This window comes from Pectinophora gossypiella, unplaced genomic scaffold, assembly GCF_024362695.1.
Source record: "Pectinophora gossypiella unplaced genomic scaffold, ilPecGoss1.1 Pgos_50, whole genome shotgun sequence".
Classification (NCBI taxonomy): domain Eukaryota; kingdom Metazoa; phylum Arthropoda; class Insecta; order Lepidoptera; family Gelechiidae; genus Pectinophora; species Pectinophora gossypiella.
In genome coordinates, this window is record NW_026063260.1 from 465,211 (window position 1) to 480,078 (window position 14,868).

A 14,868-nucleotide genomic window follows, 5' to 3' on the forward strand; every position below is an offset into this window, starting at 1 on the left:
CTCAAGTATCGTCGAGCTGGCGCCGGTCTTACTGTGCACCCCAGCCTGCACAGGCACACAGCACACCAACAGCCTCTTCTTCGGTTTCCAAAGGAGCCTGCGGGTGGGGTTTTTTTTTAACGCAGTGTCCTTCTGCGGCCTCTTGGTCCGCGGGAGCTATTTTATTTCACTCCTACCCCCCCACACAAAGCGCAGGTGAGCATTCCCCTATCCGCCACCTTGGGGACGCGCCCTCTAGAGGTTGGAGGCTCCTCCGACGGATATATTAACTTATGAGCAGTTAAATACAGTATTGGTACAAATAGAAGGTGTCTTAAATTCGAGGCCCTTAGTGGCATTAAGTAATGATATCAATGATTTTGCTTATTTAACCCCTGGACATTTTCTGATAGGAGATGCTATAATTGCATACCCTGAAACTGATGTCTCTGCAATGCCTAAAAATAGGCTCAAGTATTGGCAATTGTGTGAAAATTTAAAACAATGTTTTTGGAATGTCTGGCACAAGTATTATCTCAATTCATTACAGCATAGGCCCAAATGGCAAAATGATGTTCCCAATGTAACCGTAGCTAAACTTGTAATACTCAAAGAACAAAACAATAGTCCCTTTCATTGGCCTATGGGTAGAATTTGTAAAGTTTTTCCTGGTAAGGACGACAAGGTACGAGCCCTTGAAGTAGTTCTTCCTAATGGTAAGAAATATACTAGGTCGTTATCTGGCATCTGCCTACTACCCATAGATTAAGTTAATTTAGTATAAGGTCATAGATAAGCTTTGTGTTTTTAATACCTATATTATGTCCTCAAATACTTATTTTCTATAAAATAATGTAATTTGTAATACTAGGTTTGCAACAACTAGGTATTCGTTTCAGTAATTCTTGTGTTTCAATATGAAAACAAATATGTTTTTAATTATTCCTCATGTTAGATCATGATAAAGCAAGAATGTGTACTTTAATAATCTTATCTAAGTAGTAATATCCCTGCAAGTAAGTAGGCAATGCTAAATTTACCTTTGTTTAACAAATTAGTAAGAAGTTTTCCTTTTATGTTATTTTTTCTTTTATTTATTTAGAGAAAGAAAGAAAGAAAGAAAAAATATTTATTCGAAAAATATTTATTTATTTAGAGGGTGATGAAAAACACTACTTAATGTTAGAATAACTTTATTTCTTATTTTTATACTTACCTGTAAAAAATAAAATAACTAAAGCAAATAACAATGTTAAGCATAATATTATTTCATTATCAGTAAATATGAACAAACTTAAATACCTAATAAGTAAAAAGTGGTATAAATTAAAAAGTTAGTTCATTCTTAATACTACTAAATGTGTGTATACCTTACCTTATAAGTATATAGGTTGTTGTTTGCCAAATTTAATTGTGTCAATTCATAAAAACGTACACTTACCTTTATATAGTTCCTACTTAATGTCTAGGTTCTCATTGTTGGCCTAAGTCGCCAGGATGTTGGCAACACCAACTAAAATATTAGTTTATTTTTATTCTATAAGGTGGTAACATGTAATAGCCTCTTCCTGTGCAACAATATTACAGTGTGAATCGTTTCTTAACTGCCCCGGCGTTTTATTAACTAAAACCCTAGCAAGTGCCTCCCTCAACACATTACACTACTAGAACTCGTTCAATTGGTAGGTAAAACGCTTCTATTAATTGACCTGACCGTTATTCGAAGCTTATAGCTATATATTGAGACGCGTTTGTTATCGCCTGGTGGTTGAAAAAGGGGACGCCAATGTGAATATGGATGTTATAAGAAAAAATTGTGTGACACTTAAAATGAAAACACATTCATAGTCTTGAAATATTAATATAATAAACGTTCTTATTCCAACACAAATTATAATATTCATTTATACAACTGGTGTAAATAAATCAGACACATTATTTTTAGTAAAAGTAGACATTACCTCCCGTCTGTAATATTTTGTAAATGTGGCAGGCGATCGCCAATTGCCTTTGGAAAGAATGTCTTCCACAGCATAGTTGTCTAACCAACACTTGGACGCTACTGCTGAGCGCACACTACCTCTGAAGTAGCAGTAATGTCTGCTTCCACTAAAAGGCTCTTAATCCATCCAGCAATTAAAGCTCGCGATGCCGGCTTTGGATTACCACGAAAAGAAAGAAATAGATTATTACAACTTATACATTTTCTCGCATTATTAAGCACTTTTATCAGCTGACAAACCCAAAAAACAGGATTTAAATTTAAATCATTTAGATTAGAGGTCAACTTCCAACCAGATTGCCTATAATCATGTGAATCTGTTTTTGAGCCAAAAGCAGGCCACAGTGTCACAGAATCTCCAGATATGACACAGTGCTCTGAATCAACAAGTAGCAAAGTTAAGTCATGAATCCTTCGACCCGAGCAAAGAAGCAAAAGCATAGCTGTATGTGGCGTGATACTTGAAAAATATTATTACTATCAACTTTATATTTTTGTAAATAAGATATCAACATATCAGTATTCCAAACTGGTGGTTTACGTAAAACAGGCCTTTTTAATGATATTGATTTTAGTACATGCTTCACTAAAGCATGTGAACTCAACTGGCTAGAGGAATTGGGATTACATAAGGTAGATACCGCTGATTTGTAAAGCAAAACAGTGTTATACGCTAAACCATTCACTAAGTGTAAGTCTGCTAAAAATCTTGCCAGGTCTGCTCCAGATGGTTCAGAAAAAACAACATGGTTAAGCTCACTCCATTCAACCCACTTTTTCCATGCTACACTGTATGTTTTGCGTGTAGATGAACGCCAGGATGTTTTCAATAGGTTTAACTGATCGTCGTTCCAACCAGTTAATTTTTCTGACCACCCCCACACTTCCAAACTTCTAGGGTCATCTCGGCGATGTGTGGGGGTGGCAGACCCGTTGACACGTCCACAAGAACCTTGTCTAGATTCTTGATGGTGAAAGGAGGTGCCTGTGCTCTCGCCTTCAGGTCCGCTCTCCAAAATACTCGCTCCCATCTGGGTACTATAGTCTTTAAATAGGCTCCGGACACAGGTTGGCCGCTTGTTGGAAACACCAACATTACAAACGTAATTTTGGCTGTCAATTTGACAACCAACTCTTTTTATAGCTGTCATAATTTTTTTATAATATAATTCGCCATTTTTGATTTATCGAACATCGTTCGCATTGTACTAATAATTACTTATAAAATTATACTTGAAAGTGCTACTAACAAATCGTGGTTTTCTTCAAACGCATCTCCATCACACACCAGCCCTTCAGCCCAACAGAAGTTGTACATGGTCCTTCGAGCGAGAACAAGGAAATACGGACCGAAGAAAACCAGTGTGCAGTCGTGGACAACGCCCTTTTGTTCTGTGCAGTAGTACCTAAATATACGCCAGGATTAAGCTACATCCGCCACAACGCCACAGATCGATTTGTTCTACAGAGTGCAGTGTAATAAATATTTGGTTTGAGTACGCCTACGTTTCATATACGAGGGGCGAGTGCAAGTCATAAATATTATCCGCCCGCCTGCAAAAACTCGTCAATTTTACCTACCAAAACACAGAAGAACGCAAGATATCAGTGATTTTTTGCAAAATTTCAACGAATTACGTCTTTTATCAAGCTCATCAACAGGTTTGGAATCCATCAATCAACATCAAAATTACGCAGTCACGTAAGGCTCAATGCATTTTATTCTTTGCCGTTTGCCGACCCTGCTTTTTAAAACGTCAAACTACATACTTGAATTTGCCGCCGACGGAACAAGTGTCAATTGAAATTTTCCGGCGAATCACGCGTTATGACGCGTTGCTGCATGACGCCCGTCCACCAATCAGCAAGCAGAATTCCGCATATCAGCCTACCCGGAAAGAATTTCTATTTTATTGGCCAACACGCAAAGGAAATTATTTCATTGGCTAATTCAAGAAAAAGGACGCCACGTCGGACCTATAACAGGAATTCAACCGAATTCCATTTTTTTTTACTTTTTCGTGCTTGTTGAAACTCGAACTGTAAATTTTAACTTAAGATTAATTTTAAGAAAACTAGCAATACAAATAATAAGTGCCTTTACTGCTACTACGATTTAAATAATAAGTGCCTTTGTGCCCTGTTTTTCAATAGTTTTATAGTACTGTTGTAAGTTGTACGTAACATAAACCAAAATGCCTGCCGATCAGGATTGTGAGCAATCAACTTCGATCACCGCCTTGAAACAACGACTAAAAGGTATTAAATCTTGGGTTTCTAGGTTAGCAAACGAGATCGAGACACTAACTGCAGAAACTGCAACAGCAGTTATCGTTCAAGTCAAAGAAGAGCGCCTCCGCGCCCACTTTACCAAGTATGAAGAATGTCTTCTACAAATTATATCTGTAGATCCAAGTTTTGACATGGACGTGACTGTTGAGCAGAAATACATGAACTCACTTGTTAAAATAAAACAATTGTTATCGAATAGGGAACTTTCAAAAGACGAAAAGCCGGTTAGTGACCCGATCTCAAGATTGCCTGTCAATTTGCCTCCAATAAATATACCTACGTTTACAGGAAAATATACAGAATACAAAACATTCATAGGTATATTTAATGCAGTGGTACATAAGGACAAAAGATTGGAAAAAATACAAAAATTCTATTATTTTCAAATGTTTTTACAAGGTGAACCTTATAACCTAATAAAGAACTTACCAATGTTGGAAAGTAGTTATGATGAAGCTTTAAAAATCATAGATGAACGTTACAACAATGAGTTTAAAATTAAAATGGAACATTTGAATTTGTTACTTGATATTCAACCATTAACAAAAACAAATGCCCCTATTCTTAGACAGTTTGTTTCAACGATTAAACAGCAAAAGGCTGCATTAAAAAATCTAAATATAGATATTGAAACCTGTCCAATGACATTGTGTGTGATATTGAGGAAATTAGATGCTTTGTGTAGTAGGGAGTTTCAATTAACTTTAGACACCAAAGAACCATCCCTATCCACCCTTATTGAATTTCTAGACAAACGTGCGCTGGCTCTGGAAAATTCCACTGCCGCCATGCAATTGACGAAGCCACCTCCTGCAAGTTCAGGTTTTAACCACCGCGGACGGGAGAACAATGCCTCGGCTACTGCCTTGAAGGCGATTGAAGACCCGGCGCCAGGAGTGAGCTGCTTGTTATGTAAGTTACAACACAAATTGTTTTCTTGCCCCAAATTTAAATTGATGAATGTCTCTGATCGAACTGAATTTGCTACAGAGCATAATTTGTGCACTACATGTTTAAACAAACATGCTAAACCATGCAGATATCATTTTCGATGTGATATTTGTCGAAAAAAGCATAACACATTGTTACATCAAGATCAGCAATTACCACCTGTCGCCTTGGTATCGAAAACAGAAGGTACACAAGTCCTATTGCCAACTGTGAAAGTAAAAATAATTGCTGATAATGGCATAGAACTGCATGTCAAGGCTCTGCTAGACAGTGGTTCTCAACTTTCTTTTATAAAGTCAGACCTTGTGAAATTATTAAATTTGAAACCACAAAAAACAAATTCAAACGTTATAGGCATAGACAACAGTGTTAGTCACTTAAGCCAATATGTGCCAATTAAATTACATTCATTAAACAATGAATTTAACATTCAGGTTTCATGTTTTGTTCTGAACAAAATAACCACCAAGTTGCCCCAGCAGGAAGTCGACCTGACCAAGTTCAAGTTGCCCCCGAATATCATCCTTGCTGATAATGAGTTTCATAAACCAAGTGAAGTGCAAATTTTATTGGGAGCTGATGTGTTTTTTCAGGTGCTGAGCACGCAACATGAAACATCAACGCTACAGCCTGCACTGCATGTACCTACACCAGCCTCTGCATCTACACCTTCACTTCTAGAAACAAAATTTGGTTTCATTGTAGCCGGTAACTTACCAAACATCCCTGCTGCTTCAAATCCGGTAACATTATTTTGCAAAACATGTGATCACAATATTCATGACAGCGTCACCCAACTGTGGAAAACTGAATCAGTTCCAGAAATATATCCTGAAAAGCTTTCAGAACATGAAACTTGTGAACAACAATTTAAGGAATCTGTAACACTTGAGAACAATAAATTCACAGTGGGACTGCCACTAAAGTTGCCACTTGACTCCGTTAACCAAATGTTGGGTGACACTCTCAATTTAGCTCTAAAAAGGTTTTATAACTTAGAAAAAAGATTGCAAAAAGACCCAGTTCTACTTGATCTTTATTCCAACTTTATTCATGAATATATTGACCTGGGCCATGCCACAAAAATTGATATTAATCAATACAATCTTGATAGGGACCCTGTTTATTTTCTGCCTCATCATCCTGTTGTACGTATGGACAAAAAAACCACTAAATGTAGAACAGTGTTTGATGCTTCAATGAAAGGTAGTAAAAAGATAGCTTTAAATGATATATTATTGAATGGACCTGTCGTACAAAACGAACTTTTTGATGTTTTAATTTTGTCACGGCTTGAGAAATACATATTCATTACAGATGTTAAACATATGTTCAGAGCTATAGAGCTTGATGAAAAATACAGATCTCTACAAAATATTCTTTGGAGAGACATTCCAACAGATAATTTGGATTGTTTACAGTTGAATACCGTTACTTACGGTATGAAAAGCTCTTCTTATTTAGCAACTCGTTGTCTAATGGAATTAGCCGAAAATTATTACAAAGATCATCCACAAGCTGCATTTATTTTAAAAAATCAGACTTATGTAGACGATGTAATAGGAACTGCTTCATCCATAGAGTCATTGATAGAGTCAAAGGAACAGCTTTGTAGAATCATGGATTTAGGAGGTTTTAAGTTACATAAATGGTCATCTAATTCTCCCGAATTGTTACAAAATATACCATTAGAAAAACAATATTTTGATGATATTGAATTGCAAAAAAATGATCTTTTATTGAAAACATTAGGAATTAAATTTAATGTAAAGTCAGATAATCTTATCCTTGCCTCTCCTGTTTCAGAAGGAAATGTACCCCAAACAAAACGCGAAATCCTGAGCTTCATCAGCAAGTTTTTCGACCCATTGGGCCTGGCTGGTCCAATTGTTGTTTCAGCTAAGCTTTTTATACAAAATTTATGGAAGTCGCGTGTTGATTGGGATACAAAGGTTGAAGGTGACCTAAAAAAGACTTGGTTTGATTATTATGATAGCTTAACTAAAATGAATCCTATAAATATCAATAGGTACATATGCTTAGACATGTCAGTTTGCTTTCAATTAATTGGGTTTGCTGACGCATCAAGCACAGTTGCTTATGGGTGCTGCATTTATCTCAGAGTCATTGATGCCGCAGGGAATGTTAAAGTTTCTTTGTTATGCGCTAAATCGAGAATTAATCCACTCAATAACAACCTCACAACACCAAGATTGGAATTGAATGCTGCTTTACTACTTTCCAAACTTTGTGCTAAGGTACACAAAACATTATCTTTAAAATTTAAAATAAATAACGTATTTTTATATTCTGACTCACAAATCGTATTAGCATGGATTGCTACTGACATCATAAAACTAAACACGTATGTTGCTAACCGTGTAAAGGAAATTACACAAAATACACAAAGGTGCACTTGGTCTTACATAAACACTACAGATAACCCTGCAGATTGCTTAAGTAGAGGTCTCCTCCCGCACGAGTTCGAGTCTCACCCGCTCTGGTGGAAAGGCCCTGGATTTCTCCACACAAGTGAGTATGATTTGCCTTGTAATGTTCCTGCAGTCATGGAGGATCTTCCAGAGTCGAAAAAGGAGCCAGCACATACCTTGGTATGTACCACCCATGTACCTTTGAATCTAAATTTTTTAGACAAGTTCTCTAACCTACACAAAATGCAGCGAGTACTAGCATATATACTCCGATTCTGTAAAAATGCACGCACAAACTTGGACAGGGTTCAATGTAACTATCTCACTTCTAAGGAGCTAGAAAAGTCATTATTGTTAATAGTAAAGTATGAACAAGAAAGACATATGAAGGACTTAATTCATAATGTTAGTAATAACAAACCTCTCTCAGAGTGTAACCTACAATCGTTGCATCCGTTTGTTGATGACAATGGTATGTTAAGAGTGGGTGGTCGACTTGAAAAATCAAGCTTGCCATATTCGCAAAAGCATCCACTTATCCTGCCTAAAGGTTCCCGTCTTATAGAACTAATTATTAGAAGCGAGCATATAAAAAATTTACATGCAGGACCTAGACTACTGTTGTCATCAATAAATCAAAAGTTTTGGATCGTAAATGCACTGCGTGAAATTAAAAAGGTTACCCATAAGTGTGTAATATGTTGGAAACTTAAGAAAAAGGTTTCTGAGCAGTTAATGGGCTCGTTGCCACACGACAGAATAAATGTATGTCGTCCTTTTCAAAAAATTGGATTAGATTTTTGTGGTCCCGTGTCAGTCAAACAATCGACGATGCGTAGGTCAATAGTAGGTAGTGGGTACATTTGCGTGTATGTATGCTTCACCACAAAGGCCGTACATTTAGAGTTGTGTTCTGATTTAAAAACACAAACATTTTTAGCTTCATTTAGGCGCTTTATCTCACGTAGAGGACTTCCAACGGATGTCTACTGCGACAATGCTTCTAATTTCAAATGTGCTAACTCAGAGTTACATAAATTGTATAATTCCAAAGAACACCAAAATCAGGTACAAGACTTTAGTAGTGAAAAAGGTATAAACTTTCACTTTATACCTTGTTATTCACCAGTATTTGGTGGCCTTTGGGAGGCTGCTGTTAAAAGCACCAAATTCCATCTAAAACGAGTAGTACAAAGGTCGTTACTTACTTTTGAACAATTAATAACTGTCTTGTATGAAATAGAGGCTATTTTAAATAGTAGACCTCTGTTGCCATTGTCTAATGATATTACCGATTACTCATATCTAACACCTGGTCATTTTTTGATAGGTACTGCCTTGAATTCATATCCTGAAAAAGATGTAACCAACATTTCTAATAATAGATTAACCTTTTGGCAGAAATGTAATGATCTTAAACAATCGTTTTGGAAGGTGTGGAGTAATCAATATTTAAATACTCTACAAAGTAGACCAAAATGGAAAAATATGTTACCCAATGTTGCTATCGGTTCTCTAGTTATTTTAAAAGATGATAACAGCTCGCCCATGTATTGGCCTATGGCACGAGTAATAAATGTTTTTCCAGGTTCTGATGGTTTAGTTCGTGCGGTTGAAGTAAAAACTGCCAATGGCAAAACACATAGGCGATCTGTAACCAAAGTTTGTCAACTGCCAATAAATTAAGATTTAATTATGATTTAATTAAGACATTAATTAGAATTAAATAATTAGTTTGATTTCTGTTTAAATGAAACTCTCTCTGTTGTTAAACAATTTTGTTTATTAAGACTTAGTTTTATAAATAAGTGTAATTTGTTCATTAAGATTCAGTTTATAAATGTTTGTTATATTTAGGTTCTTTGTAGGCCGCAATATGTTGGAAACACCAACATTACAAACGTAATTTTGGCTGTCAATTTGACAACCAACTCTTTTTATAGCTGTCATAATTTTTTTATAATATAATTCGCCATTTTTGATTTATCGAACATCGTTCGCATTGTACTAATAATTACTTATAAAATTATACTTGAAAGTGCTACTAACAAATCGTGGTTTTCTTCAAACGCATCTCCATCACACACCAGCCCTTCAGCCCAACAGAAGTTGTACACCGCTGCAAGGATAATCTCTGCAGGTGGGGATACCTAGTTGATGGTTGCGATGATTGCGAGTGTGGAGTATCACCACAAACTATGGCTCACCTTTTGTGCTGTCCTAAGTGCCCTAACACCTGCACTATTGAAGACCTGTACGAAGCCACTGACAATGCCGTAAGCGTGGCCAATTATTGGTCAGCAAAAATTTAGCTTCGATCGCCATCGACTCGCAAAGAAGAAGAAGATCTGGGTACTATAAGAAGATAAGTGCCCCGCGCCCGATTGAGGTGCGCTAGAACCTTCGGGATGAGAAACGGAGGCGGAAAGATCCACGCTAGCAGGTAGTCCCAACGTTGGGAGAAGGCGTCGTGATAAATGGCTTGAGAATCCTTCAGATCTATTGAAACATAATTGGTTACAACATGAGCCCGTTCCGAGGCAAATAGATCTATGACAGGGGTACCCCACTTTACGAAAATAATCTGAGTGAACCTCTGTAACAGGTGCCACTCGGGTGGATGTCGTAGCCGGGACAAGTGATCGGCATGACTGTTGAATCTTCCGGGAATGTAAAATATTTTTAAGTGTATTTGATGGCTGTCCAAAATCTGAAATACACGATACGTCAAATCGAGTAGAGGAGTCGACTTCGTACCCCATTCGTTTCTGAGATACGCTACCACAGTCCTGTTGTCGCATTGAACAAGGATTGTGGAGTGTTGCAGGAGCTGAGAGTGATCTCTTAAGACGATTAAGATTGATAACATTTCCTTCAAGTTGCAATGTAATTTCTGCTCCTGGTCTGTCCATACACCCCACAGGGCTGACTTGTCTAATTGCGCTCCCCATCCTCGATCTGACGCGTCGGTTGTCAGAAAATGTGATGGCTCGGGAAAGTGAATCTGGGACGCATTGCAACAATTCCGTTTCCACCAATAGAGATCGCTTAAAGCAGGTTGCGGGAGTGAGATGCGTTTGGTCTTGTGAATGCGAGAAGCCAGTAGAACGTTTAAGAGAATTAGAAGAGCTCGGTAATTTAAGCGACCTTTCGGAACTGCAAAGCTTGCGAAATTCAGCAGTCCGACTAGGCTCTGTAACTCGTTGAAAGTGGTAGTCTCTTCTTGTAACATCCGTTCTACTTTGGTGGACACCGATAGAGCTTTCTCTTCCGGTAATCGCTTCTCGTTCAGCCAAGTATCCCAATTTATTCCGAGATAGACTAAACTTTTCTGGGGAATCAGAATGGATTTTTCGTAATTCACCATCCAGCCTAGATACTCTAGTGTGTTGAGGACGATTGATACGTGTTTCTGAAGCACACACGGGTCCTGATGAGCTACAAGAAAATCGTCCAGGTAAACGATCAATCTGATTCCTTTCTGACGAAAACTCTGCGCGACCCAATTCGTAAGAGCAGCGAAGGTTTTTGGCGCGGTGCTTAAGCCAAACGGCAGGCATGTCATCTCGAGAAGTTCTCCTTTGTAAATTAGTCTTAGGAATCTTCTGTGGCCGGGACTTATTTTCAGATGAAAATAAGCCTGCGATAGATCGATTTTGCTCAGCCAATCGTTTTCCTGAAGAAAATCCGGTACACGGCAAACGTTTATGAGACTGAACTTCTCTGTTAAGATAAACTGGTTCAACGCCTTCAAATTGAATATCGGCCGCGCAGAGCCGTCGCTTTTGGGGACCAGAAATATCGTTGCTAAGAAACTTGGAGATAGAGGTGCCGGTTTTAAAATACCTTGACTCAGCAACTGATTTATAACCGAGGTCATTTCCAATGATTCTGGTGTTCGAAATTTTGAATTTCGTAGGGTTGGATAGATCAGAGGAGGTATTTCTCGAAATGGTATCCGATAGCCTTGTATTATCCGTAGAATAAACGGTGAGGCCCCCATTAACTCCCATTTTTGGTAGAAGAGAGCGAGGCGACCCGCTGTAAACGTGGTCAAGTCAATATTTGCGTTTGTTATTACCGCCTCTGAACCTCGAGGAAGATGAGGCACGTTTATCGTTATTCCTGTTCTGCTCAGGTGATCTTTGTCTGGGTCGTGACTGCCGGCCCCGAAACGAGCCTCGGTTACCAGCGCCAGCAGTATACTGACGCGAATTCTGCCCTTGTGTAGGGAAATTATGGCTGTACACACCCTGCGGGGGCGGTGGATGGCTGTTGCAACAGCCAGTATGCATATAACTCACATTGGCATGTGGTCCATACGCTGTACCCTGCGAGGGTACGGGGTGCTGTGTATTCCCCTGCGAGGGGCAGCTTTTAATCTTACTGGGTCCCGCCTGCGAGGCGGAACCACCGGTATTAGAGATCTTCTTCTTCTTCAGTGGCCAAAAACATCTTCTAACACCTCCTGCTTTTTCCATGGCAGCCGTAAAAGACTCCGCGTTAAACAGGTTATGACAAGATGGCGGTATCTTGCGCAAAGTAGCCTTCATCAACGGGTCTCGTACTTGATTGAGGATGCCGTCACGTCGCATTTGAATAACTTCTGAACGATGGCCACAGATCAGCTGTAGTAAATCCGATGAAATTCTCTGAAATTCACCCTGAGAAAACAAACTAGAAAGCTTTTCTGAAAGAGTTTCAAATGTAACGGCCTGTTCTTGCTGAGCCCAGTTCAAAATATTTCTCAAGGCCTCTTGTAAGGAATCCCTTTGTTGAAGGATACAGTACGTTAAAGCTGCATACGCTTTATCAGCGTGAGATAAATTACGTAAAGTATCATATGCTTTTACTTCCTCGTTTACCTCTAACTCGACAAAACCAGGGGAGAAGTTATATGCCTTCTGAGTCTCTGAATATCTTAACTCACACCAATCACTATTATCAAACAATTGAACGTTATGTAAAAGTTTAAGATCAGCCTCTGGTGTCTTAGGTACGGAAGGAGCCTTCAATTTTGTACTTAGATTGAAGCTAAAGAGCTCTTGAGGGTTCAAATTATCACAAACATCATCGCCTCTCGATGTCGATGGTGGAGTACGATTATCATGGTCATCTTGTAACATAGTTCACTTACTCGTCTAACTTAACTTAGCAGGGTAATAATAATCAATAAACAAACAACAAGTCACAAATCATGATTATGAATAACTAGGTTAAGATTATCATTATAGAAGATGAAGTAAATTTAACTTAAACTAAGTTGTAGGAGCTAAGAAACTTAGCTATTGTTCCTTCCCGGACGGTTGTTAGTCCTGCTTTAAACTGTTCCAACAATCTTTTCATTGCCCTAGTTGGTCTGAATTTCCGTCTAGCCATAAATTCAAATACTTCATCAGGATTATCAGATGGAAATTCATCTTTTTCTACATCATCAGATTGCATATTGTCCATGTCATTCATCAATTCTTCAACATCAACTGCGTTGCCATCTGCTGTAAAACCTTTCTCCATTCTTGTCAATCCCTTGAACACACATGCGATGATTAGTGCATTACGGACAAGCAATTCGATGTTGGCTTCTGCGTTCATTCTTGCATTAAGAGAACGTTGAGAATTCATGAAACAACCCACACAATTCAGCATAAAGAATAAATCCGGATTTGAAACGGATGAATACTTTGATTTCATAACAAGCCCCAGATCAGCCTGATATGGAAAATATGAAAAAGGGTCTACTGATTCTTTGGCTTCCTCATCATTGAATAATTGCTCAACTTGACTAGCCAATCTCAGTGTGTACATCCACCCTGGAAGTTCTGTGACTTTAATTCCAAGCAGTTCAGAAGTGGTGCAGTATGTCATCAGCGCAGCACAATCTCTGTATCTGGTAGTAACAGAACCATACCTAGCAATAGAATACTCATGTCCCGGAAATCTGGAAAAGAACATGTCATACACAGCAATAAGCTTGTTCAGTTCAGCATCCTGTTGCCACCCCAGATAATCAATTACTCGTGAGATGTTCTTATATAAAGCAGACTCTTTGTTGAGGAATTGTGATCTGATTTTATCACAAAAGTCAGAGATGTTTGCTTGAGGGCTAAGTCTTGTTGCTCTGTGAATGAATAAAACAACAATCAGTGTTTCCAATTCTGATCCTTCTGCTACTTGGCCATATTCTTCTTTGATGTCAAGTGGTAATTCCACAGGATTTACTTCATATAAATCACTGACTGAGACTTCTTCACCACCTTTACATATCTCCACACCATATGAAGTCCAATCCTCTGCCAATAATGCCTTTATGGTGACTGCCAATTTGTGAAGGAAAAGCTTGACAACATCTCGTGAAAGTTTCTTTTGAGCTAATCCATGAGCAATGTGCTTTCTAAGCGACAATAAATCCATATCAGAGATCTTTAGTGAGATTCTTGGTTTAGTATGACCTTCTCTTGCAAACCATTCATGAGGGTACTGTGTGGGTGCTGTTGATTTTACTGCAACAGGTTTCACAATCTGCTTAGATACAACACTCTTATACAGCGACATTCTGATAGATTTATAACTACTGTGTTATCAAATTGATGATAGAGATTTCTACTAACATCTGATATATAACCACTATTCGATTCTACTATTCGCTCACGGAGTTCACGCACTTGTTCGCAAAGTTCATCAAACTTACGGTTTGAGCGGCTGCGGTGAGGCCGCGATCGTTTGCCCCCCCTTTTCTTTTGTCGGCGATGACGCTTTTATCGTTTCGGTGGCGAGCTATCCGATGACGAACTGGAACTGCGCGCGCGCGCTGTGGCGTACGGACGTGTTTGGTGACTGAACGTGAAATATTATTATTAAACCGAGAGTTAACATCAAGTGACGTATAAATGAGCACAAAATGTGATGGGTGTGATTCAGCGATATATGATATATCATATATGGAATGTTCGCAAGATACATGCCGGAAGCTGTACCATGGGAAGTGTCTTGGGTGGACGGCGGAGAAATTAAAAAATCTTACGCCGGAATTTAAGAAGAATTGGGTTTGTCCAGATTGCCTTAGAAGTATGCCGAAGGCGGATAATTCTAACACGCCGGTCCGAGGGAATCATACAATGAATAAGACTTTTACACCGGGCGTCTTTGTTTCTACTCAGCGAGGCGGCGGCGTTAACCCTAATGAGCTGTCTATGACGGAAAGCGACAGTAAAG

The 14,868-nt window shown here is 38.6% G+C and overlaps 1 long non-coding RNA gene across 1 annotated transcript; it reads left to right on the forward strand.

The window, feature by feature from the left end:
- Nucleotides 1-4,150: 4,150 nt before the first annotated feature.
- On the forward strand, nt 4,151-8,745 carry LOC126381416 (uncharacterized). The gene is made up of 3 exons (XR_007568812.1): nt 4,151-4,240; nt 5,024-5,185; nt 5,818-8,745. It is a non-coding gene; the product is annotated as an uncharacterized LOC126381416 (long non-coding RNA).
- The last annotated feature ends 6,123 nt before the right edge of the window (nt 8,746-14,868 follow it).